Source organism: Hyla sarda, chromosome 8 (assembly GCF_029499605.1).
Source record: "Hyla sarda isolate aHylSar1 chromosome 8, aHylSar1.hap1, whole genome shotgun sequence".
NCBI classification, from domain to species: Eukaryota; Metazoa; Chordata; class Amphibia; order Anura; family Hylidae; genus Hyla; species Hyla sarda.
The window spans coordinates 78,665,452-78,691,954 of NC_079196.1; the positions used below are offsets into that span (position 1 = coordinate 78,665,452).

General features: G+C 48.0%; 1 long non-coding RNA gene across 1 annotated transcript in view; it reads left to right on the top strand.

Annotated features, from left to right (window-relative positions):
• The first annotated feature begins 3,191 nt into the window (after positions 1 to 3,191).
• Positions 3,192 to 26,503, top strand: part of LOC130284985 (uncharacterized) — a 119,876-nt gene continuing 96,564 nt past the window's right edge. Inside the window, exons 1-4 of the long non-coding RNA XR_008847206.1 lie at positions 3,192 to 3,255; positions 6,235 to 6,369; positions 7,462 to 7,572; positions 13,212 to 13,391. This is a non-coding gene — a long non-coding RNA (uncharacterized LOC130284985). The remainder of the gene's footprint in view (positions 3,256 to 6,234; positions 6,370 to 7,461; positions 7,573 to 13,211; positions 13,392 to 26,503) is intronic.

The window sequence follows — 26,503 nt, forward strand, 5'->3', positions numbered from 1 at the left end:
GTAAACAGATGTCCCAATGAATGAAGAGTGCAGACAGTGATGACCTAAAAGAGGGATAATGAACACATTGATGCCACAGATAAAGAACAAGAACCCTTAGGCTACGTTTCTACTTGGTTTTTTGTCCTGTGTTTTTTTGTTTGAAAAAAATGCAAGAAAAGACGCCTGAAAAAACGTCAGTGCAATTTCCTGCGTCTGGCGTTTTTCCTGGCGTTTTTGCTGGTGTTTTTTCATTTGTGTGGAAATTGCATTTTTGGCCCCTTTGGAGTTCTTTTTTTTTTTTTTTTTGGTACCCAAAATTGTTTGGGTACCAAAATAAAAAATAAAAATAAAAAAAGGATGCAGTAGTGATGGAAAATAATGTATTTCACAAAATTTATATTTTTTATAACAAGATTTTAATTAAGTTTTAATAAAGTGTGTATGTTTCACTTTTTCCCCCCTCTATTTTTTGAAATTTTTTAGGTAGTACTACTACTCCAAGCATGGAACAGACTGTTCGATGATGGGAGTAGTAGTACCTGTACTAATAGACATATCGCCCCGGGCGTCAGTCATGACAACCGATGCAATCGTCCATAATATAGCAGAGATGTGGAGCGGCTCTATACAGCACTCGCATCTCTGCTCTATACTCTGGTCAGTGATGTGAATAGAACATCACTCATTCATATTTTCCACCCAGAGTGGTGATTGGCCGAATGGTTGCAGCCAATCACAGCTCTCAGAGGGAAATATTATGGACGATCACATGTCAGGAGTGATACCCGCTGTGATCTTTCCTTATCTGCAGGTACTACTACTCCCTTCATGGAGCATGCTCTGTTCCATGTTCAGAGCTGTAGTACCTGCAGTCAAGGAAAGATCACAGCGGATGTCACTCCTGACACCCACTGTGATCCTCCTGTATAACGTATAGATGCGCCCGGCCGCTCTTCTATGGTCCCCTGCGCTGACGTATATACATTATATATATGATGTTCTATTCACATCACTGGCCGGAGTATAGAGCAGAGATGCCGCATCTCTGCTATATTATGGACGATCACATGTCAGGAGTGATACCCGCTGTGATCTTTCCTTAACTGCAGGTACTACTACTCCCTTCATGGAGCATGCTCTGTTCCATGTTGGGAGCTGTAGTACCTGCAGTCAAGGAAAGATCACAGCGGATGTCACTCCTGACACCCACTGTGATCCTCCTGTATAATGTATAGATGCGCCCGGCCGCTCTTCTATGGTCCCCTGCGCTGACGTATATACACCTATTCATATTTCCCACAGTTGTAATTGGCTAAAACCATCTGGCCAATCACAGCTCTGCGAGAAATATGAATAGGTGTATATATACAGCAGTGCAGGGGACCATAGAAGAGCGGCCAGCCGCATCTATCAATTATACAGAAGGATTGCAATGGAACCCAGAGCGATCTGCAAATTAGTACAGTTACTACTACTCCCATCATGGAACAGTGTGTGTTCCATGCTGGGAGTAGTAGTATCACCTAAAAAATAAAGAATAAAAAGTGAAAAACATACACACACTACATTTTTATTATTGTCGGCTACATTTTTAGTGCCCTACCCGCCCACATAAATTGATCCCTGTTTAAAAATTAATATAAATGTTGTTATAAAAAAGATAAATTCCGTTAAATACAATTTTTTCCATTACTACTGTATCTTTTTTTTTTTTTTTTAATAGTACCCTGTCAAATTTTATTTAAAAAAGCTATCTCCACCACTTTTTTGGATCGCTAAAGTCCAAAAGAGAATAAAAACCGCCTGAAAAAACGCCAAAGTTAAAACCCACATGGCTTTATTCTTGGTGTTTTTTTTACTCCCATAGACTTCTATGGGAGAAAAACGCCACAATTTCAGGGGGAAAAAATGCCAGTGGCTCAACATGCTGCAATTTTGGAAAACCACCAAGGAGCTGAAAAACGCCAAAAAGAGTGAAAAAATGCCAAAAGGATAAAAAAATAAAAAAAAAAAAAACGCCAAAGTGAAAAACGCCAAGTAGAATAAAATTTTTGCGATTTCTCATTGATTTACAGCTAACATCTGGCAGTAGCGTTTTTTGGTCGAAAAAAACGCCATTAGGCAGAATTGGCGTTTTTCTTGGCGTTTTCCCCCCAAAAAACAAGTAGAAACTTAGCCTTAGACCAGTGGTCTCCAAACTGTGGACCTCCAGATGTTGCAAAACTACAATTCCCAGCATGCCCCAAAAAGCCAAGGGCATTCTGAGTGCAGCCAACACCGACCACCCAGTCAACACTGTCATCTATGGGGGAGATTTATCAAAATCTGTCCAGAGGAAAAGTTCTGATCACTTCTTTCATTTTTGAAAAGGCCTCTGAAAAATGAAAGAAGCGATCTGATTGGTTGCTATGGGCAACTCAGCAGCTTTTCTTCTGGACAGGTTTTGATAAATCTCCCCCTATCTGTCTCTGTTAAAGGCATACGTCCCGAGAGCATAAAGACCCCTATGATAATATAACTGATACAAAGGGTTCTATTATAAAGTGTGTCTAGAATGCCTCAGTTTTATTAGTTTTGTCACTGTGTGTGTATGGAGGGGGGTGGGGGGGGGGGGGGGGTAAAAATTCCCCCCAAAATGCCACAATTTCCACACTGGGTTGTTTTTTTTTGTTTGTTTTTTTCTGGTCAATAGAGATTTATGAAACGCCAAACCCACTTGGCATTTCTTCTTCATGTGGTATAAAGAGAGCCTAAAATCTTCAGCAAAGCCATGACTTTTAGAAGATACTGTAGATGTGAAAACCTGCAGCAGGCACCAAATTCTGTGTGAATTGGTAGCATTTTACTGTTATGTATTGTGGATTTCCCCACTAAAAATCTGCAACCAAAATCTGCAGCATCTGTACCAGGGGCGGACATATCACTTGTTCAGCCGGTTCGGCTGCACAGGGGCCCAGCGTGTTAGGGGGCCCCCCTAGTAGCCCAGGTCACAGCCTGGGCCTCACAGTCTGGGCCCCTGCAGGGCCCCCTGCCAGTACTTCATACTATATGCTGCAGCACCAGGTCCCGGACCTGCCGCTGACAGCAGTAATTTGCCTTTTAACCGGCCGGGCGAGAGGACAGGCCAGGGGCTGATGGGAACAGACGTGCCCCGCGCAGGCACGCACGTCTGTTCCAAGCCCCTGACATCGCATGTCATGGCCTCTGACCCCGGCAGAAGCGACAGGAGCAGCAAACCCTCCCGCCTCACAGCCGCATCGCTGAGCAGATAAGGTGAGGAGAGTGACGATCGGGTGCAGGGCGGTGGGGGAGGGGATTGTAATGATGATGAAGAGGACAGGAGGGGTGTTGAAGAGGTTGGTGGTGTAATGATAAGAAGGATTGTGGGTCTGGGAGAGCGTAGTGTTGATAAGGAGGACCAGAAGGGGGGTCAGGGGTGTAGTGATTAGGGGGTTTAATGTTGATGAGAAGGACTGGGGGGGTGTCAGCTGTGTAATACTGATGAGGTGCTTAAGGTATATGAGGTGATGAGGAGACTTATGATGGAATGTATGGGGTGTATGGGGGTGATGAGGATGGAGTGCATGGGGTGTATGGGGTGATGAGGATGGAGTGCATGGGTTGTATGGGGTGAAGAGTATGGAGTGCATGGGGTGTATGGGGTGATGAGGAGACTGAGGATGGAGTGCATGGGGTGATGAGGAGACTGAGGATGGAGTGCATGGGGTGATGAGGAGACTGAGGATGGAGTGCATGGGGTGATGAGGAGACTGAGGATGGAGTGCGTGGGGTGTATGGGGTGATGAGGAGACTGAGGATGGGGTGCGTGGGGTGTATGGGGTGATGAGGAGACTGAGGATGGAGTGCATGGGGTGATGAGGAGACTGAGGATGGAGTGCGTGGGGTGTATGGGGTGATGAGGAGACTGAGGATGGGGTGCGTGGGGTGTATGGGGTGATGAGGAGACTGAGGATGGAGTGCATGGGGTGATGAGGAGACTGAGGATGGAGTGCATGGGGTGATGAGGAGACTGAGGATGGAGCGCGTGGGGTGTATGGGGTGATGAGGAGACTGAGGATGGAGTGCATGGGGTGATGAGGAGACTGAGGATGGAGTGCATGGGGTGATGAGGAGACTGAGGATGGAGCACGTGGGGTGTATGGGGTGATGAGGAGACTGAGGATGGGGTGCGTGGGGTGTATGAGGTGATGAGGAGACTGAGGATGGAGTGCATGGGGTGTATGGGGTGATGAGGAGACTGAGGATGGAGTGCATGGGGTGTATGGGGGTGATGAGGAGACTGAGGATGGAGTGCATGGGGTGATGAGGAGACTGAGGATGGAGTGTATGGGGTGATGAGACTGAGGATGGGGTGATGAGGAGACTGAGGATGGGGTGTATGCGGTGATGAGGAGACTGAGGATGGAGTGCATGGGGTGATGTGGAGAATGAGGATGGAGTGCATGGGATGAAGAGGAGACTGAGGATGGAGTGCATGGGGTGATGTGGAGAATGAGGATGGAGTGCATGGGATGATGAGGAGATCGAGGATGGAGTGCATGGTGAGGTGTATGGGGTTGATGAGGAGATTGAGGATGGAGTGTATGGGGTGATGAGGAGACTGAGGATGGAGTGCATGGGGTGATGAGGAGACTGAGGATGGAGTGCATGGGGTGTATGGGGTGATGAGGAGACTGAGGATGGAGTGCATGGGGTGATGAGGAGACTGAGGATGGAGTGCAAGGGGTGAGGAGGAGACTGAGGATGGAGTGCATGGGGTGATGAGGAGACTGAGGATGGAGTGCATGGGGTGATGAGGAGACTGAGGATGGAGTGCATGGGGTGATGAGGAGACTGAGGATGGAGTGCATGGGGTGATGAGGAGACTGAGGATGGGGTGCGTGGGGTGTATGGGGGAGATGAGGAGACTGAGGATGGGTTGCGTGGGGTGTATGGGGTGATGAGGAGACTGAGGATGGAGTGTATGGGGTGATGAGGAGACTGAGGATGGAGTGCATGGGGTGTATGGGGTGATGAGGAGACTGAGGATGGAGTGCATGGGGTGATGAGGAGACTGAGGATGGAGTGCATGGGGTGAGGAGGAGACTGAGGATGGAGTGCATGGGGTGATGAGGAGACTGAGGATGGAGTGCATGGGATGATGAGGAGACTGAGGATGGAGTGCATGGTGGGGTGTATGGGGTGATGAGAAGACTGAGGATGGAGTGTATGGGGTGATGAGGAGACTGAGGATGGAGTGCATAGGGTGTATGGGGGTGATGAGGAGACTGAGGATGGAGTGCATGGGGGGATGAGGAGACTGAGGATGGAGTGCGTGGGGTGTATGGGGTGATGAGACTGAGGATGGGGTGTGTGGGGTGTATGGGGTGATGAGGAGACTGAGGATGGAGTGCATGGGGTGATGAGGAGACTGAGGATGGAGTGCATGGGGTGATGAGGAGACTGAGGATGGAGTGCATGGGGTGATGAGAAGACTGAGGATGGAGTGCATGGGGTGTATGGGGTGATGAGGAGACTGAGGATGGAGTGCATGGGGTGATGAGGAGACTGAGGATGGAGTGCGTGGGGTGTATGGAGTGATGAGGAGACTGAGGATGGAGTGCATGGGGTGATGAGGAGACTGAGGATGGAGTGCATGGGGTGATGAGGAGACTGAGGATGGAGTGCATGGGGTGATGAGGAGACTGAGGATGGAGTGCATGTGGTGTATGGGGTGATGAGAAGACCGAGGATGGGTTGTGTGAGGTGTATGGGGTGATGAGACTGAGGATGGGGTGCGTGGGGTGTATGGGGGAGATGAGAAGACCGAGGATGGGTTGTGTGAGGTGTATGGGGTGATGAGAAGACCGAGGATGGGTTGTGTGAGGTGTATGGGGTGATGAGACTGAGGATGGGGTGCGTGGGGTGTATGGGGGAGATGAGGAGACTGAGGATGGGTTGCGTGGGGTGTATGGGGTGATGAGGAGACTGAGGATGGAGTGCGTGGGGTGTATGGGGTGATTCAGTGGTGTATAGTGATTGGCAGTATTATATTAATAGAGTACAGTGGTTGGCAGTATTATATTCAGGGGAACAGTATTTGGCAGTATTATATTCAGGGGTACAGTGGTTGGCAGTATTATATTCAGGGGTACAGTGGTTGGCAGTATTCAGGGGGTACAGTGGTTGGCAGTATTATATTCAGGGGGTACAGTATTTGGCAAGGTTATAATGATTATTGTCATCATACAGAGGATGAGGATCTACTGACAAATTAAGGAACCAATGATGTCCAGGTGTCAGACTCTGCAGAGAAGATGGAAGAAGTCCTGGTGTCTGGACCAGATGAAGAAGAAAAGTAAAGACAACAGAGAAGACGTCACTCAGGTCAGTGATATCATTGTGTATTTTCCTAACTGTCCCATCAGAGCTGTAGTCACTGATATCATTGTGTAGTCTCCTGACTGTCCCATCAGCTGTAGTCACTTCAGACATGATGGGAGTTGCAGCTTTCCAACATCTGGGGAGCCACTTGAACCAAGGTGATTGGTGGGGGTCCCATGAGTCAGACCCCCACCATAAAAATGGGCTGTTTATTTTAAAATGCCTGAGCCTATTTTTGGTGCCAGTCTGGCCCTGCCTGTAAGTCACTTCTATCACTAAGGATAAGAAGCCAAGGAACCAGGGGGTGCCAAGGGGTGTCGTGCTAAGTCCAGGGGTGTGAATGTAAAGGGGAGCACTGCCCTCTGCCTCCCAGCTAGATACGGGTCAGGCTGACCCGGGGGAGTACTCACTGGGCCGCACACTGAGAGGGACAGGGGCCACCTGGAGCCCACCTCAGGAGCCGTTCCATCCACCTGCGGTGGACAAGGCAAGTGGCGACATGCGCGGGGTAAGTGGAGGCCCTCCGGTGGGGTCTAGGTACATGAGGGGGCACAGTGCTGGGGGGGGGGGGGGGGCCCAGGCACATTATTTGCACAGGGGCCCTCTGCTGTCTGTGTCCGCCCTTGATCTGTACATACCCTTAGATATACATTTCCCTCTGCCTAAACAGACAATTCTTTCCATTTAGGCACACTCCCACTAGATCTGACTGAAAATTACACTTAGTAGCTAAGAGGTAAAAATAGTTTAATGATTGTTTTAGAATAAAAATCCCTGTCTGACCTTTCCCTGTAAACTGTAACTAGGTAATCTAAATTATAATGGTTTTATCTCAAGGCAATGGCCTTCTCCTTAATGAATCTTAATGATACAATTACTACCACATTATATTAGGTGCTTTGGGGACCTTAGATGAAGGACTTTTAGGTGGATTTTACGGCTGACATTACAAAGTATAATACATTTTGTGTAGAATTTAGGTGGATTTCAAGGCTAAACTCATTCTCAGAGATTTGTTTCTACATTTCTTTCACTTTGATGTTTAGCCCTTCCATTGCTATGTATTTATTTTTAATATACTTCTGTATATCTTAGAACAAACAAAAATAAAGCCTGAAGCAAGTTAAGAGGCTGCATTCCTTCCAAATTCCAGATACTGACTCATCATCACTGAGGTGGTGCTCCACCCCAAGTCCCCAGTCACAGGTACGTCTATGTAATCTCCGGGATTGTGGAAGAATTCAAACTATGAAGGTTACAAAAATTCTTTCTATATGACTCTTGACTTCTGTCTTATGTGCACAGGGGTAAATAGTGATATAATTGTCAATATGTTTACTTCATTTACTGTACAAACAAGATAAAGGGAGTTTACTCTACACATAATGAAAAATAATTACAATGCATGTAAAAAGTAAAGCCAGCCTGATAGATAGACAGTGCAAGTTGTGTTGTCTAGACATTCTATTGTTGTCTGCAAAAATGCCTTACATGGGCACTGTCAGATACAAAAACTTTTGATATGTTGTAAAGCATGTATAACCAATAGGTTTTGCAATTGCTTTCATTAGAACATTTTCAGTATTTCATACTGAAAAAGCCAGTCAAATAACTGCCCCCCCCCCTGCCTGCTTGGACACATACTAGTCCTGCTGTGTCCATGAGTGATCACCTATGTCATGGACACACTTCCTTGATTGACAGCTGAGAGCGCAGGGCTCACATCTGGAGGAAAAATCCTCCCACTGTCACCTTGTGTCCCGCTACTGTCAGTGAGGACAAGCTGGGCGTTGTAGTTTTGCTAATGCTAGGGGGGATGTGAGCAGACAGCATACTGAGGGAGGGGGGCGGAGACCTGCACAGTGAGGCCACGTCCCCTCCCTTTGAGAGGAATTCAGGCTAGTGAGCTAAATTAAAAGTGTAATAAAAAAAAAATAAAGGCGCTAGACACATATAAAAATTAGATGTACATGGTCAGGATTAGGTACTGAGTGATATATTTAAAAATAAAAAAAATTTGTTGTATCTGACAGGTACGCTTTAACCCCTTCCCGCTACAGGATGGGATGCCCAGTATTAACCCTTTAGACGTGGCGATCAAAGTTGATCGCTGCATCTAAAGTGAAAGTAAACATTGCCGGTTAGCTCAGTAGTGCTGTTCGGGACTGCCGTGGTGAAATTGCAGCAACCCGAACAGCTTGCTGGACAGCAGGAGGATCCCTGTCTGCCCCCTCGCTGTCCGATCGCCGAATGACTGCTCCGCGCCTGAGATACAGGCAGGAGCAGTCGAGCGGCGATAATACTGATCAGTGCCAGGCTATTGCCTGGCAGTGATCAGTGTAGGAAATCAGTATGTGCAATGTTTTAGCCCCCTATGGGGGCTATAACATTACAACAAAAAAGTTCCCTAATATAAGTCAGAATCACCCCCCTTTTCCCATAAAAAAAATGAGGTAAATAAAAATAAATATAAACATATGTGGTATCGCCGCGTGCTTAAATGTCCGAACTATAAAAATATATTGTTAATTAAACCGCACGGTCAATGGCGTACAAATAGTGTATTTTTGGTCAATACACAAAGTCCAAACAAGTTTGGTCAATACACAAAGTCCAATCAAGTCCTTAGCCCCATAGCCCTTGACAAAGCTGACTCGCTCAGCAAAACGTCGGGGGGGCTAGCTAATGATTTTATCCAGCGGATGGGCAGTGACTAATAATACAAGCTGGGGACAAGTTTCAGATCGTGGGGGGTCTGTCCGCTGGGGCCCCCCACTATCTCCTGTACAGGGCCATGACAGCCCGTGGGAAGAGGGCGTGTTGACCACCGCACGAAGCGGTGGTTGACACGCCCCCTCAATACATCTCTATGGCAGAGCCGGAGCGCTGCCTTTGGCAATCTCTGGCTCTGCCATAGAGTTGTATTGAGGGGGCGTGTCGGCCGCCACTTCGTGCGGTGGTCAACACGCGCTATCTGGCCAGCAAGCTGGGGCCCCAAACAGGAGATTGTGTGTGGCCCCAGCGGTTGGACCACCCGTGATCTGAAACTTAACCCCTATCCTTAGGATAGGGGATAAGTTTTTCCCCTCTGGACTACCCCTTTAACTGTAATGTGAGAACACAGATTTAAAGGGGTACTCAGGTGGAAAACAATTTTTGTAATATCAACTGGCTCCAGAAAGTTAATCAGATTTGTAAATTACTTCTATTAAAAAATCTTAGTCCTTCAAGGAATTATCAGCTGCTGTATATGCCAGAGGAAGTTGAGTTCTTCTTTTCTGTCTGACCACAGTGCTCTCTGCTGACACCTCTGTCTGTGTCAAACTGTCCAGAGCAGGAGCAAATCCCCATAGCAAGCCTCTACTGCTCTGGACATGGAAAGAGGTGTCAGCAGAGAGCACTGTGGTCAGACAAAAGAACAACTCAACTTCCTCTGGAGCATACAGCAGCTGATAAGTACTGAAAGGATTAAGATTTTTTAATAGAAGTAATTTACAAATCTATTTAATTTTCTGGCACCAGTTGATTAAAACCTTTTTTTTTTTTTTTTTTACCAGAGTACCCCTTTAAAAAGTCATAGTGAAATATTTTGTTTTGGTGTGGGTCCAGGTACTGAGACCCTCATGGATCAATAGAATGAAGTGGCTGTGCGCCTTCATCTCCGCTTTGCACAGCAAACAAGCAGAATTACAATAAAAGTTTATGGAACTTCCAGTAATTCCATATACCACTCAGTTTAGCGGTGCAGAGCAGAAATTAAGTGGGATAAACCTGTGCAGCACGCATTTCTGTCACTTCATTCTAGCAATCGTGGGGGCTCAGCACATTTACCAATACACACTTCTGACATGTCATTTTGATGTCAGACGTTTATTAAAATGAGAGTTACACTTTAATGAGCACTGGTAGTATTAATTAATAATTAAGGGGTATTAAGTAAGCACTAAGTAGGGCACTAAGTAGGCATTGTATGGCAGTATATATTGGTGGAATGCTGTGCATGTCCACATTGAGTTGACATTAACTTTCTTTTGTGTGGCTTTTTACACCTTTTGTATTTTATCATTTGTGATTGCATTATGCATGACTTCTCACTACCGACAAGATTGCAGTATAATATGCTGTCAGCTGAGTACATTTGCTTAAGATTGTGATGAACTGCAGCTTTGGGTATACTTGGTGAAATTGTTTTTACGTCATGGGGCAGGGGAAGCACTTGCGTAGAAAGGTTGAGAAACATGGTGACCTTGAATTGATGGTAAAACTTGATCTTTGAGGCCACCTAGTGGACAGATGGAAAAATGTTTCATTTCACCACCTCTATGCTTGACAAAAGGATTATTGTATCATGAAAATACAAGGGCTTTCCTGGAACCTTATATTGACCTATATTTATGATAGTCCATTAATATCTGATCAGTAGAGGTCCAATCCTTTGCTGTCTTTTCTAGCTTTGTATCGGTAGTGAGTCACGGTGAATGGCGGGACCACGGGGTGTAGCGGAGTAGGTGGATGGGGCAGATGGTATTAACCCCAGGGGCAAGGTGTTATTAACCCCTAATGTTTGTGAAGCCAGAGTGTTTTTTGGGTATCGGGAACCACCCAAACGGTATCTCTGCTATTCCAATAGCTAGGCAGTGAAATGAGAGTCCACGACCAGGTTATGGTTTAATAGAGACTTTACTGAGGTCAGACAGTTGTTATAGTCTTCACAGCTAGGTCAGGATCCCAGAGAGGTGGCCAGGAACACAGAAGGACCTTGTAGCTTGCTGGGAGTAGTAATAGACTTTAGATCAGCCACGCAGATTAGGATAGACTTGACTTTGGAATGGACTTTAGGCATGGTTGGACTGTAGGTAGTGACAGCAGGTCAAGCTGCGGGTCATGTGTTAAGCTGGTGATAACATCATGTGAACATATCATGTGACCTCCACAGGTCCTTAACACCTTATATACAAAATACATAACTTTATACTGACTATACATATAGTACATAAACTTGTACTGGCTAGACATAATAATACCAACTTTGTTATGTGTGAGACACTGCAGGAGAGCCCCCAGGACATCGAGGGACTCAACCTGACAGGGCCTAAGGTTATTGTACAGGATTGCATCCTGTACTGGGACATTACACATTCAATAAAGTATACCACTACTGCCTTTAAACTCATAATGAAACAAATGTAACCAATGATTCATATTTAATCTAGTAATGTGACTCATATAATCATCCAAAATATTTTAACTAAATCACAATGCCATGTATATGAAATCACATAACTTCATAACTATTTATATCTTAAACTTTACAATTTTATTTTTTTACCAAATTTAAAAGGAACTGAGTTGCTGCTCCAGGCACAGTCACACATGTATGCATGTCACAGCACAGGGTAGTGCGAGGAAGGAGAAGTAGGACTCCAGCAAGTGCTGCTGGCCCTCTGTTTCTCTGATCAGTGGGTGTCCCAGGGGTCATACCTCTAGTGATCATACAGTTGAAGGGGTTTTACACAAGTTATCTTTATTTATTTAGACCTCTAAACCTGGGCGTACATAACTGTCGGAAAAACACTCATTCAGACAGCAAGCTCACCTGATTGCTCCATACACATTCGTGCTCAGCTGAACTGAGCTTGCATGGGCAGCTAAAAAAAATAAGTTACCCAATACTTATCTCCCCAACATCTGCTGTGATGGGAGACTCAGGAGGCTGTCATACCCTATACGTCATTGGTCGGTTAAAATCTGAAGGCTTGATGAACATTTATCTGATGTGCATGGCCAGCTTTGCTTTTAACATATAAGAGGACTTTGCAATAGGATGTTTAAAAAAATTACAATTATTACTTTATTAGCCACTGAACTGACCTCTGCTGCATGTTAACCAAGCAGCCAAGTGACTTGTGTGGCAGCCGCAGGGAGTTAAACAGACTGTGGTATGATATGTGACTCGAAGAGATGTAGAGTAACCCTTGGGAGCCCTGTAGACTTGCTGTGACTTGTAGTATTTTACTTGGGACTTTAGACTTAATTTTGAGGCCTTCGACACTGACTAGGGTTCTGATAGTGTCCAATTAATGCTACACAACCAGGGTATGAACTATCGCTGTGTGGCCTGTCAACTCACCAGGTATAATGCTCACAATTACAAATTTCGGACTCCTCCTGGGCCGGGAACACTTGGAGAATGGTGTGGTCGCTTGAATAGTTACTTTAGGCTTCCCTTGAACACCTCACACTCCTGCTGTCTCTTCTCTACACTGCAGGTTACACTGAGCACTGCACACAGCAATAACACTAAACTGAATAGCTCCTGCCCCCTACACTATATAGCCTAGCTAGGGGGACTTTCCAGTGGGCAATCAGGGTCACATGGGTACTCTGTTTCATGCTTCCTTAAAGATATCCTGTAGATTTCTTAAAGATACAGTGCAACACAATGCGAATTAACAAAGACCATAATGAATATTAAAGCATCACCTGAGCACCTGAAGCAATGTTTACCTGACAGGACACACTCCAGTACTGGGATACCACACTTGTGTGAGTCAGGTTAGTGATCACATGACCAGATTATAGTAATAAAATGCTTAGATGCAGCTCTGCTGACGTAAAATGTATGGTACTGTATTACTAGTCTTGCACAAAAACAGCATTTGCTTCTTTAAAGGGGTATTTGGGGATTTTTTTTTATTTTATTTGACAATGCTACAGGGTCTGTAAAGTTAGTGCAGGTTATAATATAGTGTATGTACCTGTGTTTTATAGTGGTCTTGCATTTCTTCTGTGATTTTTGCCCTAAGGTTTATTTTTAACAGCATACAAATTTACTGTCGTCTCAGGGGTACCCAGGTTGCAGTGCGGCCTGAGACATTACATCACTAGTCAGGTGATCAGAGGTAGCCTGTCTTTGCTTTAATGGTTGGAGCGACTACTAGTGGGAGGAAGATCATTCTGTTTTTGGAACAGCTGGAAGCATCCTGGTCAGAAAACACTGGTCTATTGCATTGAAGTGATCACAGGTGTGTTTCAATGGGTGGGGTGGCTGATGTGGGGGAGGGAGATAAATGACCTTACACTTACAAACAAGGTAGCATGGGATTTGTAGTTTACGGGATAAACTCCAAGAAATAGCCAGTTCACAAAAAGATAGCCCAGCTTTATGGTAATCTCAGAACATAGCCATTTAGCCCCAAGACAAGCACGGATCCATTACTTTCTGGCAGATATGTACTAAAAGGCTTTTTGCAGCGCAAAATACTTATTTAAAACCTGCCTGCACTTTCAGGTAAGATTTTAGCTTAATCTTTTGTGTGTACAATTTCTGGCTATTCTATAACCTTTATTTAGCATTTTTACCAGTGTCCCCTCTGCAGTCTTTTTAGTTGTCCCTGAGCTAGTGGGTGGAGCCTAGCTAATGTGATGTCTCCCATATACTACACACACAAAAGAGGAGATCCTGCTTCTCTATATCTGTATAACACAACCTTAGAGGTTGAAGCAGCGTAAAAGACATTGTAGAGAAGTTGTAGCATACGTACCCAGCCGTGCTCCAATGTCAACCTTGGTTACCAGTTTCAATGCAAGTGAGGCTGTTTAGCCTATCAGGGTGCTAGAAAGCCAGGTCACTCATGCTTGGTGTAGTGTCCTCCGCTCCCTGATGAACACAATTTAAACAGGCATCTGCTGGCCACAGATCGCTGTGATCGGTATCTGTTAGAGCCACACTCATTGGTTACCCTACCTTCCAAGTTACCCCACTTGTCTTCTGTTTTTGCTATGTTTCCTATTGGCTACCTGACCCTTACCTTGACTTTTACTGTACATAGACTATCCACCTGCTTGTAGATTCTGCCAGAGAAAATTAAAATGTTATGGCAAGACAAGACGCTTCGTATTATGCTATTAAACTTCTTTACTGAACTTCAGCAGCAAGTATATACTGTATGTATTAACAAGAAAAAATAACTTTTTTGATGCATATAAAGAGTATATGACTGTACAACCCAGGATGCAACCTAGTAGGATGTCCCGTAACAATAGCCAATCAGGTAACAAGACAGATGATAAAGGTGATTGACTCTCAGGTATCTCCCTTCTTCTTTGCTGCTCAGCAGTGTGACAAAGATAAGTTCATAATTTCTCTCACAACCATTTTACCTCATATATTTCATATGTTTAAATTAATTTATTAATTCATTTATTAATGTCTTTCATTATTTTCACCTATTTATTTTCATTTCCCTTTCCCAAATCAAACCACATACTATATAATTTCTGTTACGCCGAGCGCTCCGGGTCCCCGCTCCTCCCCGGAGCGCTCGCTACACTCTCTCCGCTGCAGCGCTCCGGTCAGATCCACTGACCCGGGGCGCTGCGATTCTGCTTCCAGCCGGGATGCGATTCGCGATGCGGGTAGCGCCCGCTCGCGATGCGCACCCCGGCTCCCGTACCTGACTCGCTCTCCCTCGGTCCTGTCCCGGCGCGCGCGGCCCCGCTCCCTAGGGCGCGCGCGCGCCGGGTCTTTGCGATTTAAAGGGCCACTGCGCCGCTGATTGGCGCAGTGATTCCAATTAGTGTCTTCACCTGTGCACTTCCCTATATCACCTCACTTCCCCTGCACTTCCCTGCCGGATCTTGTTGCCATTGTGCCAGTGAAAGCGTTCCTTGTATGTTCCTAGCCTGTGTTCCAGACCTCCTGCCGTTGCCCCTGACTACGATCCTTGCTGCCTGCCCCGACCTTCTGCTACGTCCGACTTTGCTTCTGTCTACTCCCTTGTACCGCGCCTATCTTCAGCAGCCAGAGAGGTTGAGCCGTTGCTAGTGGATACGACCTGGTCACTACCGCCGCAGCAAGACCATCCCGCTTTGCGGCGGGCTCTGGTGAAAACCAGTAGTGACTTAGAACCGATCCACTAGCACGGTCCACGCCAATCCCTCTCTGGCACAGAGGATCCACTACCCGCCAGCCGGCATCGTGACAGTAGATCCGGCCATGGATCCCGCTGAAGTTCCTCTGCCAGTTGTCGCTGACCTCACCACGGTGGTCGCCCAGCAGTCACAACAGATAGCGCAACAAGGCCAACAGCTGTCTCAACTGACCGTTATGCTACAACAGTTACTACCACAGCTTCAGCAGTCATCTCCTCCGCCAGCTCCTGCACCTCCTCCGCAGCGAGTGGCCGCTCCTGGGCTACGCCTATCCTTGCCGGATAAATTTGATGGGGACTCTAAGTTTTGCCGTGGCTTTCTTTCCCAATGTTCCCTGCATCTGGAGATGATGTCGGACCTGTTTCCCACTGAAAGGTCTAAGGTGGCTTTCGTAGTCAGCCTTCTGTCCGGAAAAGCCCTGTCATGGGCCACACCGCTCTGGGACCGCAATGACCCCGTCACTGCCTCTGTACACTCCTTCTTCTTGGAAATCCGAAGTGTCTTTGAGGAACCTGCCCGAGCCTCTTCTGCTGAGACTGCCCTGTTGAACCTGGTCCAGGGTAATTCTTCCGTTGGCGAGTATGCCGTACAATTCCGTACTCTTGCTTCAGAATTGTCCTGGAATAATGAGGCCCTCTGCGCGACCTTTAAAAAAGGCCTATCCAGCAACATTAAAGATGTTCTGGCCGCACGAGAAATTCCTGCTAATCTACATGAACTTATTCACCTAGCCACTCGCATTGACATGCGTTTTTCCGAAAGGCGTCAGGAGCTCCGCCAAGATATGGACTCTGTTCGCACGAGGCGTTTCTTCTCCTCGGCTCCTCTCTCCTCTGGTCCCCTGCAATCTGTTCCTGTGCCTCCCGCCGTGGAGGCTATGCAGGTCGACCGGTCTCGCCTGACACCTCAAGAGAGGACACGACGCCGCATGGAGAACCTCTGCCTGTACTGTGCTAGTACCGAACACTTCCTGAGGGATTGTCCTATCCGTCCTCCCCGCCTGGAAAGACGTCCGCTGACTCCGCACAAAGGCGAGACAGTCCTTGATGTCTACTCTGCTTCTCCACGTCTTACTGTGCCTGTGCGGATGTCTGCCTCTGCCTTCTCCTTCTCTACCGTGGCCTTCTTGGACTCTGGATCTGCAGGAAATTTTATTTTGGCCTCTCTCGTCAACAGGTTCAACATCCCAGTGACCAGTCTCGCCAGACCCCTTTACATCAATTGTGTAAACAATGAAAGATTGGACTGTACCATACGCTTCCGCACGGAGCCCCTTCTAATGAGCATCGGATCTCATCACGAGAGGATTGAACTTTTGGTCCTCCCCAATTGCACCTCGGAAATTCTCCTTGGACTTCCCTGGCTTCAACTTCATTCCCCAACCCTGGATTGGTCCACTGGGGAGATCAAGAGTTGGGGGCCCTCTTGTTCCAAGGACTGTCTAAGACCGGTTCCCAGTAACCCTTGCCGTGACTCTGTGGTTCCCTCAGTAACCGGTCTCCCTAAGGCCTATATGGACTTCGCGGATGTTTTCTGCAAAAAACAAGCTGAGACTCTACCTCCTCACAGGCCTTATGATTGCCCTATCGACCTCCTCCCGGGTACTACTCCACCCCGGGGCAGAATTTATCCTCTCTCTGCCCCAGAGACTCTTGCCATGTCTGAGTATGTCCAGGAAAATTTAAAAAAGGGCTTTATCCGTAAATCCTCCTCTCCTGCCGGAGCTGGATTTTTCTTTGTGTCCAAAAAAGATGGCTCCCTACGTCCTTGCATTGACTACCGCGGTCTTAATAAAATCACGGTTAAGAACCGCTACCCCCTACCCCTCATCTCTGAACTCTTTGATCGCCTCCAAGGTGCCCACATCTTTACTAAATTGGACTTAAGAGGCGCCTATAACCTCATCCGCATCAGAGAGGGGGATGAGTGGAAAACGGCGTTTAACACCAGAGATGGACACTTTGAGTATCTGGTCATGCCCTTTGGCCTGTGCAACGCCCCTGCTGTCTTCCAAGACTTTGTTAATGAAATTTTTCGTGATCTCTTATATTCCTGTGTTGTTGTGTATCTGGACGATATCCTAATTTTTTCTGCCAATCTAGAAGAACACCGCCAGCATGTCCGTATGGTTCTTCAGAGACTTCGTGACAATCAACTCTATGCCAAAATTGAGAAATGTCTGTTTGAATGCCAATCTCTTCCTTTTCTAGGATATTTGGTCTCTGGCCAGGGACTACAAATGGATCCAGACAAACTCTCTGCCGTCTTAGATTGGCCACGCCCCTCCGGACTCCGTGCTATCCAACGCTTTTTGGGGTTCGCCAATTATTACAGGCAATTTATTCCACATTTTTCTACCGTTGTGGCTCCTATCGTGGCTTTAACCAAAAAAAATGCCGATCCCAAGTCGTGGCCTCCTCAAGCGGAAGACGCCTTTAAACGACTCAAGTCTGCCTTTTCTTCGGCTCCCGTGCTCTCCAGACCTGACCCTTCCAAACCCTTCCTATTGGAGGTTGATGCCTCCTCAGTGGGAGCTGGAGCTGTTCTTTTACAAAAAAATTCTTCCGGGCATGCTGTCACTTGTGGTTTTTTTTCTAGGACCTTCTCTCCGGCGGAGAGGAACTACTCCATCGGGGATCGAGAACTTCTAGCCATTAAATTAGCACTTGAGGAATGGAGGCATCTGCTGGAGGGATCAAGATTTCCAGTTATTATTTACACCGACCACAAGAACCTCTCCTACCTCCAGTCTGCCCAACGGCTGAATCCTCGCCAGGCCCGGTGGTCTCTGTTCTTTGCCCGATTTAATTTTGAGATTCACTTTCGTCCTGCCGATAAGAACATTAGGGCCGATGCTCTCTCTCGTTCCTCGGATGCCTCAGAAGTTGAACTCTCTCCGCAACACATCATTCCACCTGACTGCCTGATCTCCACTTCTCCAGCCTCCATCAGGCAAACTCCTCCAGGAAAGACCTTTGTTTCTCCACGCCAACGCCTCGGAATCCTCAAATGGGGTCACTCCTCCCATCTCGCTGGTCATGTGGGCATCAAGAAATCTGTGCAACTCATCTCCCGCTTCTATTGGTGGCCGACTCTGGAGACGGATGTTGTGGACTTTGTGCGAGCCTGCACTATCTGTGCCCGGGATAAGACTCCTCGCCAGAAGCCCGCTGGTTTTCTTCATCCCCTGCCTGTCCCCGAACAGCCTTGGTCTCTGATTGGTATGGATTTTATTACTGATTTACCCCCTTCCCGTGGCAACACTGTTATTTGGGTGGTCGTTGATCGATTCTCCAAAATGGCACATTTCATCCCTCTTCCTGGTCTTCCTTCAGCGCCTCAGTTGGCTAAACAATTTTTTGTACACATTTTTCGTCTTCACGGATTGCCTACGCAGATCGTCTCGGATAGAGGCGTCCAATTCGTGTCTAAATTCTGGAGGGCTCTCTGTAAACAACTCAAGATTAAATTAAATTTTTCTTCTGCATATCATCCCCAGTCCAATGGACAAGTAGAAAGAATTAACCAAGTCTTGGGTGATTATTTGCGACATTTTGTTTCCTCCCGCCAGGATGACTGGGCAGATCTCCTTCCATGGGCCGAATTCTCGTATAACTTCAGAGTCTCTGAATCTTCCTCCAAATCCCCATTTTTCGTGGTGTACGGCCGTCACCCTCTTCCCCCCCTCCCTACCCCCTTGCCCTCTGGTCTGCCCGCTGTGGATGAAATTTCTCGTGACCTTTCCATTATATGGAGAGAGACCCAAAATTCTCTCCTACAGGCTTCATCACGCATGAAGAGGTTCGCGGATAAGAAAAGAAGAGCTCCTCCCATTTTTTCCCCTGGAGACAAGGTATGGCTCTCCGCTAAATATGTCCGCTTCCGTGTCCCTAGCTACAAGTTGGGACCACGCTATCTTGGTCCTTTCAAAATTTTGTGTCAAATTAATCCTGTCTCTTACAAACTTCTTCTTCCTCCTTCTCTTCGTATCCCTAATGCCTTTCACGTCTCTCTTCTTAAACCACTCATCCTCAACCGTTTTTCTCCCAAATCTGTTCCTCCCACTCCTGTTTCCGGCTCCTCGGACATCTTCTCTGTCAAAGAGATCTTAGCCTCTAAAAAGGTCAGAGGGAAAACTTTTTTTCTAGTGGACTGGGAGGGTTGTGGTCCTGAAGAGAGATCCTGGGAACCTGAGGACAACATCCTAGATAAAAGTCTGCTCCTCAGGTTCTCAGGCCCTAAAAAGAGGGGGAGACCCAAGGGGGGGGGTACTGTTACGCCGAGCGCTCCGGGTCCCCGCTCCTCCCCGGAGCGCTCGCTACACTCTCTCCGCTGCAGCGCTCCGGTCAGATCCACTGACCCGGGGCGCTGCGATTCTGCTTCCAGCCGGGATGCGATTCGCGATGCGGGTAGCGCCCGCTCGCGATGCGCACCCCGGCTCCCGTACCTGACTCGCTCTCCCTCGGTCCTGTCCCGGCGCGCGCGGCCCCGCTCCCTAGGGCGCGCGCGCGCCGGGTCTTTGCGATTTAAAGGGCCACTGCGCCGCTGATTGGCGCAGTGATTCCAATTAGTGTCTTCACCTGTGCACTTCCCTATATCACCTCACTTCCCCTGCACTTCCCTGCCGGATCTTGTTGCCATTGTGCCAGTGAAAGCGTTCCTTGTATGTTCCTAGCCTGTGTTCCAGACCTCCTGCCGTTGCCCCTGACTACGATCCTTGCTGCCTGCCCCGACCTTCTGCTACGTCCGACTTTGCTTCTGTCTACTCCCTTGTACCGCGCCTATCTTCAGCAGCCAGAGAGGTTGAGCCGTTGCTAGTGGATACGACCTGGTCACTACCGCCGCAGCAAGACCATCCCGCTTTGCGGCGGGCTCTGGTGAAAACCAGTAGTGACTTAGAACCGATCCACTAGCACGGTCCACGCCAATCCCTCTCTGGCACAGAGGATCCACTACCCGCCAGCCGGCATCGTGACAATTTCTTTTACTCTCCTTATATTCACTTTTCGTTCCTGAATCATATAACCCTTGTGTTAATATACTTCATACTCCGCAATTTTACAGTTTTTCTCTCAGTTTTTCCCTTTATTTATATTATATTTTCATTTAGCCACTTAGCCTATTCTACCTTGTCCAATACTATTTTCCGTTTCTTTCTCTATTCTCCCCGGTCATTCTGACCCCCTATATCTTTCTCTTTTAACTTTATTTCGTATACATACCTTCCTATAATCTTTTTCTTCTCCCCTGCGTTACCTCCGCCATTACTGTGGCTCGAGCGCTTCCTTCTTCTTTCGGCGCGCATGCAAGTCTCGCGTGACTTGCTGACAGAGCGGTAATCCTCTGTCAAACGCCCACGGGATCTTGTCATTCTCCTCAGAGTGACAGAACCCGGCGGACGTGTCTCTCAGTGGCGGCATATCGCTACAATTTTACCACAGTATCCTCTTGCATTATTACTCGTTTCGCTCCATTATTGTTTTAGAAAGTAATATAATTCTTTTCTTAGCCTGTACTGCCACCTTGTGACGGTTCTTGGTATTTATGTTATGTTAATGGTATTTAATGTTATCTTTCATTTTCTGCTATAATTGATTGTAATTAAGTAATTATTACCCTATTATTATTCCTTATCCATTTTTATCATAGATATTGTTATTTTCAAATCCTCTATTTTCACAATGTCTACTGACAATACCACTTCATCTGAGAATGCATTACCAGAGAATTTCCAATCTCTGGTAAATGCTTCAATATCCAAATCTATCACCACAGCGGTTCAATCCATAGTCTCCGCACTGCAAACCTCTATTGACAATTCTGTGGCATTGGCGTTAGCTGATGCCTCCCCAGACTCCATCAGATCAATTCTGGTCCCCAGAGGAGTCTGTGTCTGTCACGATGCCGGCTGGCAGGAGGTGGATCCTCTGTACCAGAGAGGGATAGCGAGGACCGTGCTAGTGGACCGGTTCTAAGACACTACAGGTTTTCACCAGAGCCCGCCGCAAAGCGGGATGGTCTTGCTGCGGCGGTAGTGACCAGGTCGTATCCACTAGCAACGGCTCACCTCTCTGGCTGCTGAAGATAGGCGAGGTACAAGGGAGTAGGCAGAAGCAAAGTCGGACGTAGCAGAAGGTCGGGGGCAGGCGGCAAGGTTCGTAGTCAGGGGAGATAGCAAAGTTCTGGTACACAGGGTAAAAACACACAAAAACGCTTTCACTAGGCTCTAGGGCAACAAGATCCGGCAAGGAAGTGCAAGGGAGGAGACTAGATATAGCCAGGAAACAGATGGGAACCAATTAAGCTAATTGGGCCAGGCACCAATCATTGGTGCACTGGCCCTTTAAGTCTCAGGGAGCTGGCGCGCGCGCGCCCTAGAGAGCGGAGCCGCGCGCGCCAGCACATGACCGCAGGAGACGGGAACGGGTAAGTGACCTGGGATGCGATTCGCGAGCGGGCGCGTCCCGCTGTGCGAATCGCATCCCCAACGGCCATGACAGGGCAGCGCTCCCGGTCAGCGCTGACCGGGGAGCTGCAGGGAGAAAGGCGCCGTGAGCGCTCCGGGGAGGAGCGGGGACCCGGAGCGCTAGGCGTAACAGTACCCCCCCCCTTAGGTCTCCCCTTCTCTTTATCGGGTAACTGCCTCCCCTGGGATGAGGACACCGGGAAAGGAAGGAGGGATTCCTCAACGGCAGGCAGAACCGCAGGAGTAGGAATGGGGAGAGAGGGCAGAGGGCGAGACCTGGCACGGGGCAGTGTGACACCAGGACGAGGGCCATGAGGGGACACAGAAGCTTGCCTGGGAGGGGGGGAGGGGCATTTCCTGTGGCAGGCAGAGTCCTTAATGACCTTAGGGGGACCGGATACAGGAGGAACCACAGAGTTACGGCAAGGGTTACTGGGAACCGGTTTTAGACAGTTCTTGGCACAAGAGGACCCCCAACTCTTGATCTCCCCAGTGGACCAATCCAGGGTTGGGGAATGAAGTTGAAGCCAGGGAAGTCCAAGGAGAATTTCCGAGGTGCAATTGGGGAGGACCAAAAGTTCAATCCTCTCGTGATGAGATCCGATGCTCATAAGAAGGGGCTCCGTGCGGAAACGTATGGTACAGTCCAACCTGGCTCCGTTGACCGCGGAGATGCGGAGTGGCTTGACAAGACGGGTCACCGGAATATGGAATTTATTCACAAAGGACTCCCGAATAAAATTCCCAGAAGCTCCAGAGTCCAGACAGGCCACGGCTGAGAGGGGAGAGCTGGCTGAAGTGGAAATCCGAACAGGTACCGTGAGACGTGGAGAAGCCGACTTGGCATCAAGAGACGCCACACCCACGAGAGCTGAGTGTGAGCGTGCGTTTCCCAGACGTGGAGGACGAATTGGGCAATCCACCAGAAAATGTTCAGTACTGGCACAGTACAAACAAAGATTCTCTTCCTTACGGCGATTCCTCTCTTCCAGGGTCAGGCGAGACCGATCCACTTGCATGGCCTCCTCGGCGGGAGGCCTAGGCGCAGATTGCAGTGGAGACTGTGGGAGAGGTGGCCAGAGATCTAAGTCTTTTTCCTGGCGGAGCTCTTGATGCCTCTCAGAAAAACGCATGTCAATGCGAGTGGCTAGATGAATGAGTTCATGCAGGCTAGCAGGAGTCTCTCGTGCGGCCAGAACATCTTTAATGTTGCTGGATAGGCCTTTTTTAAAGGTCGCGCAGAGAGCCTCATTATTCCAGGAAAGTTCAGAAGCAAGAGTACGGAATTGTATGGCGTACTCGCCAACGGAGGAATTACCCTGGACCAGGTTCAGCAGGGCAGTCTCAGCAGAAGAGGCTCGGGCAGGTTCCTCAAAGACACTTCGAATTTCCGAGAAGAAGGAGTGTACAGAGGCAGTGACGGGGTCATCACGGTCCCAGAGCGGTGTGGCCCATGACAGGGCTTTTCCAGACAGAAGGCTGACTACGAAAGCCACCTTAGACCTTTCAGTAGGAAACTGATCCGACATCATCTCCAGATGCAGGGAACATTGGGAAAGAAAGCCACGGCAAAACTTAGAGTCCCCATTAAATTTGTCCGGCAAAGACAGGCGGAGGCTAGGAGTGGCCACTCGCTGCGGAAGAGGTGCAGGAGCTGGCGGAGGAGATGGTTGCTGCTGCTGTAGCTGAGACTGAATCTGCTGTAGCTGCGACTGGAGTTGCTGAGTCATGGTGGTCAAGTACGACAGCTGGTGATCTTGTTGGGCAATCTGTCGGGCTTGCTGGGCGACCAGTGTGGGGAGGTCGGCGACAACAGGCAGAGGAACTTCAGCGGGATCCATGGCCGGATCTACTGTCACGATGCCGGCTGGCAGGAGGTGGATCCTCTGTACCAGAGAGGGATAGCGAGGACCGTGCTAGTGGACCGGTTCTAAGACACTACAGGTTTTCACCAGAGCCCGCCGCAAAGCGGGATGGTCTTGCTGCGGCGGTAGTGACCAGGTCGTATCCACTAGCAACGGCTCACCTCTCTGGCTGCTGAAGATAGGCGAGGTACAAGGGAGTAGGCAGAAGCAAAGTCGGACGTAGCAGAAGGTCGGGGGCAGGCGGCAAGGTTCGTAGTCAGGGGAGATAGCAAAGTTCTGGTACACAGGGTAAAAACACACAAAAACGCTTTCACTAGGCTCTAGGGCAACAAGATCCGGCAAGGAAGTGCAAGGGAGGAGACTAGATATAGCCAGGAAACAGATGGGAACCAATTAAGCTAATTGGGCCAGGCACCAATCATTGGTGCACTGGCCCTTTAAGTCTCAGGGAGCTGGCGCGCGCGCGCCCTAGAGAGCGGAGCCGCGCGCGCCAGCACATGACCGCAGGAGACGGGAACGGGTAAGTGACCTGGGATGCGATTCGCGAGCGGGCGCGTCCCGCTGTGCGAATCGCATCCCCAACGGCCATGACAGGGCAGCGCTCCCGGTCAGCGCTGACCGGGGAGCTGCAGGGAGAAAGGCGCCGTGAGCGCTCCGGGGAGGAGCGGGGACCCGGAGCGCTAGGCGTAACAGTGTCCCAGTTAGCTAAGGGACTTAAGGGGCCAGGTAAGGCGAAATCCAAGAAATGCCATTCCTCTGATGGCCCATATTCCTCTAAAAGTGGTAAATCTACCTCTGGAATGCGCCAAGATTTTACACAATCTCATGCTAAGGAAATTAAACAGACTTCACCCTCAACCCATGAGGAAGCTCATTGTAGTAAGTCTAAAAAATCTAGCTTCAGAGCTAAACCAGACTTCTACCGAGTTCCCTCCTCTGATGAGTCGGACGACTCCAATATAGAGGACGTGGATCAGATACTCTATGTCTCGGAGGACAGTGATTCTAATCATGATGACCCTGGCAGTCAGGAAGACACTCAGTTGACTGAATCCGGAGACACATATTTTGATCCGGCATTAATATGCCACCCCAGATCTGGAGAATGGCTTCTGAATCCAAAAGTAGCTGAATTTTTCTCACAGAGGGCTAATAAACCTCTTGATAAACCATCACGAAATAAATTAAAGGCATAATGCCCTAGGCCGACACTGCCGAACAATGCTTCTTGTACCCCGGAATTAGACCCTCTAATTTCAAAATTCCTCTTTAAAACGGGAAAAAATCCCAAGAAGGGAATAGATAGAAGCTTCCAGTCCTGTCAGAACAAGCTAATGGACCTTATGGGTCCACTGACAAAAATTTTGGACCTTGCTGAAGAGGCATCCAACTCCAACACTCCGTTAAACACGGAAACCCTTAAAGGGTGGGCCCAAAGGGCCATATGTTTTTTCGGGAATGCGAACACTTCCCTTTCTAATGAACGGAAACGTTCAATTCTACTAAAAATTCACCCCCAATTAACTAATTTGGCCACGGTGGAAGCCCCTAATCCCACCAAAGGCATGCTCTTTGGGGAAGATTTTATTAAAGAACTAAATAAGTATGTCGGCCTGTTCTCCTCCCTGAATAAGGCCCAGGTCTCAATGAAAAAAGTTTTTTCACAACGTGTTTTTGGAAAGGCCGGAAGAGGACGGAGCCGCTTTCCGGACGATCTTCTCAAAATAAATACACCAGAGGCTCCTACCCCCAGCCATCCTCTAAATTCTCAGAGTCCTCCTCCGCTCTCACCCCCTTTTTTCCCTACAGAGCCAGACCATGGAGAGCTAGAGGTCAAAGAGGATACCCTCGTTCAAGACCTCCCACAGGTAAGTCTACCACGGTCTTCTTTCCAAGATATTCCCCTAGGGGGAAGACTCCTGTATTTTTCCCACAATTGGAGTACAATTACATCAGACTCTTGGATTCTAAACACGGTCAACGGTTACCGAATAGAATTTGTCTCCCCTCCCGTCCAAACCTATCTACCACATCCAATTCACTTCTAACAAGCAGACAAAACTCTAATAGATCAAGAGATCAAAGATTTGATGGCCAAACAAGCAATTATTCCAGTTCTATCCCAATCCCCAGGTTTCATCAGCAACCTATTTCTGGTGAAAAAGAAAAACGGTGGTCACAGACCTGTGATCAATCTGAAACTTTTGAACAATCTAGTAATCTATCGCCACTTCAAAATGGAGGGCATACATTTACTAAGGGATATTCTACTGAAACACGACTGGCTAATAAAAATAGATCTGAAGGATGCATATCTAACAGTGCCGATTCATCCTTCATCTCAAAATTTTCTACAATTTCTGTGGGAAGGCCAAAGATGGCAGTTCACTTGCCTCCCCTTCGGTCTATCATCAGCCCCCTGGTGAAACCAGTAGTTGCCTCTCTCAGAAGTCGAGGAGTTCGTCTTATCATCTATCTCGACGATATTCTCCATATGGCCCAATCAAAAGAGTTACTTTTGCTCCACATGAATTGGACTCTCTCTCTTCTGACTCATCTGCGTTTTCTCATAGATTACAAGAAATCAGTCCTAGTTCCTTCTCAAGAGATAGAATTTTTAGGCTTCCTGATCAACACCCAGTTGACCACGCTAAGCCTTCCCCCAAGAAGATTGAAAACTATTCGGAAGGAAATCAGACAAATTCTCCGCAAGGACATAATATCTCTGAGGACGATAGCTCGGATAGTGGGGCTCCTATCAGCCTCCATCCAAGCCATCTTTCCAGCTCCCCTTCACTACAGGGCTCTCCAGCGACTAAAAATGTGCCATTTAAGAGAAGGACTCGGCTATTCAGACGAAATTCCCCTATCA